The 3,527-nt window shown below is 59.1% G+C and overlaps 1 protein-coding gene across 1 annotated transcript in view; it reads right to left on the bottom strand.

The window, feature by feature from the left end:
* Window positions 1-3,521, bottom strand: part of LOC113211612 (protein artichoke) — a 111,787-nt gene extending 108,266 nt beyond the window's left edge. The window contains exon 1 of the mRNA XM_026430037.2: window positions 3,194-3,521. The gene's annotated coding sequence lies outside the window, so the exon portion shown is untranslated. The remainder of the gene's footprint in view (window positions 1-3,193) is intronic.
* Window positions 3,522-3,527: the final 6 nt, after the last annotated feature.

The following is a 3,527-nucleotide window of genomic DNA, read 5'->3' as shown; positions in this document are numbered from 1 at the left end:
TTTACGATGTGAAAAGAGCCGGACAGGGAGGGGGAGGAGAGAGGGAGCGGTCCAGCGGCCACCACAGAGAGCACCCCTTGCCCGCCCCTGCGGACCGTCTATCTGTCTCTCTCACTCCATTCACGCTGCCCCACCGAGGTTTACCCGCGTACGTCATCGGGGGTGGGGGGTAGAGGGGGAAAGGATAGGGTTGAGTCCCGGCTCCATTTTCATCGCGTTTCCGTTTTTATCCCACTTTGTTTAATTTCCGCGCCCCAGCAGGGGATGGGGAGCGGGGTGGTGTGTCTGGCGCCCTGCAGCGCGCGCTCCGGGAGGCCGTGCACTCCGAGGGGTTAACACCGTTCACACCGCCGGGCTGGGCTCGAGTCGTCTCCAATTTGGACGTTATTTAGCGCGGAAGATCAGAGTCGTGGTGGTGCTCGCTGGTGTTGTCTCGGAGCATAGGGGGTCTCGGCTTCCACCACCACCACGGCCTCACCACAGCAGGAGAGCAGCATAAGAGCTCGAGGCTCGAGCAGGGTAGGAAAAGTAGGGATGCAAAAGGGGGAGGGGGGAGGAACTTAATCAAAAGTCATCTGAATGTTCCATAGCAGGGCAGGTGGGTGCGGGGGAGAGCAAGGACGCGCCGGGTTAGCCGCAAGAGAAACAAAACTGCCCTTCCCTTCCCCCCGCCCCCTCTGATATCCCCCCCATTCTCGTATCACAACACATGTTATTATTTTCCGACGTACTTGCGGGGGGCTGTGGTAGGGAGGGGCGCACCCCCCTCTCTCTTCCCCCCCCCCCCTCTCTCTCTTTCCCTCCGGTCGGTATTATTGTCGCCATTGCCGTGGCGCGCCGTGCTCGCTCCATGCTGCTGCTCCCTCCTCCTCATCTCCGAGGTTCGTTGTTCTGCGCTCTGTGTACGGAGATGAGCAGTACGACGGCCACCACTTCCTCCTCCTTCTCCTCCCCCGCCAAGCCGAAACCACGGGGACGAGAAGGAATGTCTCCAGTCGGTGCGCCCGCTTACTCGCTCCCCTTGCTCGCTCCTTGCTCGCGCTGCCACGCGCGCGCTATGGCTCGAGGCTCGGCTGGCAGAGGAGGAGGCATTCTCTGCTCGAGCATTCCGACAAAAGTTTTGCGCGGAAAGAACACGGGATGTAAGTGGCGTCGCTGCGGTGGTGTGCGCCTCCCCTACCCTCGGGGCGGGGCGGGGCCGCGGCGCGGGAGGCGTTCTGCTCCACCGCGCCCCGCTCTGATTGAAGCGCTGCGCAGAATGTTATTGAACCAAGTTCTGGTCCATTACCAGCCAAGACCGAAAGGCAAAAAGGGTGGGCGTGTAGGGTGTTGGGGCGTCCCCTGCTCCGGTCCAGCGTTCCCCCGGCCCGTCTCACGGCCGTTCCCGTGTTCAACCCTCTTGGACTCGTGTCGACCAGGCCCTCGGCAAGGGACGCCAGCCAGAGGGGTGCGACCGAGAGTTTCCGCACCCGCCCGGGACCGTCCGCTAACCTGACGTACGTCCGGCGGTGTTTGCGTCCCGATCCTCTCGCTCAAGCGTCCGCCAGGCCGCCCAGGGCCCTAACGCCACCACTCTCCCCCAGCTGGGTACACAACACGACAATGAGGCGCCATCAACAGCTGCAAATTTTAATTTGAATACCTCATCTCGTCCCGGTCACGCTACCACGGTCTCCCCCGACGCCCGCCGAGGCCCCGTCGTCCCAAGCAAGCGCAAGCTCAAAGGGGGGGGGGGCGGAAAGGGAAGGGGGTGACAGTATCCCAGACAGGCGGGGCAGGTTAGGTTGGAGCGACTATGAATATGCAGCAGAGAGGAGACAGGCGGGGGAAGGGCACTTCGTACTCGGCCGCGTAACGTTACGGTCCGCATTGCGCCAGGTGGCCGGGCGGGAGCGGGCTGGCAGCCCCCTTCCCCCCGCCCTCTGCCTCTCTTCTCGGCCCGACTATAAAAACGGAATGAGATACCTGTATTCAAATTGACGCGCGCTTTCGCAGCCCCCCTCCCCTCTCCACCCGTCATGTTTATGGTCCAGAGATGGGCTATGGGTACTCGGAATAGTCTTCCTATAGTCGTGGCGGCGGTAGCGGCCGTCGCGGCTTGTTCGCGGGGCGTTCAAAGGCGAGCGAGTACAACGGTGGAAAGGGAGGGGAGGGGGGGGCGAATGGCAGCTGCGACCTCAATGACCATCAATTTATTATTATTTCACATGCATCTCATATGAGCGCTGTTCGCGACCTACCGTCTGCCCTGCCGACCCACCCTGCGAACAGTCCGGCGCCAAAGACAGACGTTTTGCTTCCACAGTGTATAGTTCATTCGCTAAATGTAGACACACCGGCATCCCTCTAAACCCGAGGCCCCATTGTAAGCGTCATTACGATGCGTGGAGCCCGGTCCCCGGCCCCCGCCCGACCCCTAGCTAGACCTGCCAACATCTTTTCATAGGGAGAGCAGAGGCGGGCGAAGCAGGCGCGGGTGTCTTCGGCAACTCTAGGCCGAGGGATCGACCCTCGTAATGAGCGTAACCAGGCCGTTTATGAGGGCGACAAAGAAGGACCAGCGATTGTTTCGATTTCCTTTGCGTGCCGGTGTGTCTACATTTAGCGAATGAACTATACAGTACTCGTTAATACCCCGGCCTCAAAGGAAAAGAAAGACGAGCATGCCAACAAGTCAAAGCTGCACTTTTAAAAGTACATTCTGTTTTGTTTGAATGAAAACCGTTCTGACGACACATCAACATTGAAACGGATATAGAAACAATAGCCATGACACTTTCTAACGCGGTCTAACGTGCATCCAGTAAAAGCACAAAAGTACGATTTTACTTACACACGAATCCGTTCTGCATGCTGTTCTGGTACTCAGTGAAATATCCTCTTTACGAACTTGATGCCCAATTCAGACTGGCTGTTATGGCCCGGACAACCGGCAGGGAATGACCAACAGAACAGGAGCTGTTTGTTCCGCCCGACAGATAGCAGAACAAATGGGAGTTTAACCGTTAAACGAAATCCGCTTAAAACGAACGGACTCGAACGAAAAAGAGACACTCTGGCGGAGACTGTCCACAAGTCAATAATAAACTCTACGTAGGCGTTTCGTCAACAACAACATAATCTCTCCTCTAACCCGATGTTGACAGTTGACTACATGGGGCGTGTGTGTGTCGCCCCGGCTAACCTCACTCACCTTTTAGCGGGGCGGCGTAGCGTCGGCGGGCAGCTTCTAGACGCCCCATGTCCGGGTGAGGTCGAGAGAGAGAAGGATCACTTGTCGCAGACTTGGACACTCACTCACTCGCACATGTCACTTCACTCAACGTCACTCGCGGAGGTCACGGAACGCACACGCGTCTGACACGATTGTTGACGGTACACGCGTGTCGGCGGCGAGTTGGGAGTTGACGCCGGTCGGGTCGGAGCGCGCGCGCGTGCTTCTCGCTGCCGGTGTGTGTCGCCGGCGGCGTGTTGCTCCTGCTGCCCGTGCGTGCGTTCGGCTTGGCGTCCGAGAGACGACTGGCGCG

The sequence above is a fragment of the Frankliniella occidentalis genome, unplaced genomic scaffold (assembly GCF_000697945.3).
Source record: "Frankliniella occidentalis isolate FOCC.00 unplaced genomic scaffold, Focc_3.1 Scaffold123, whole genome shotgun sequence".
Classification (NCBI taxonomy): Eukaryota; Metazoa; Arthropoda; class Insecta; order Thysanoptera; family Thripidae; genus Frankliniella; species Frankliniella occidentalis.
Note: the sequence above shows the minus strand (reverse complement) of the source record. Positions and strands in the feature narration are given on the sequence as shown.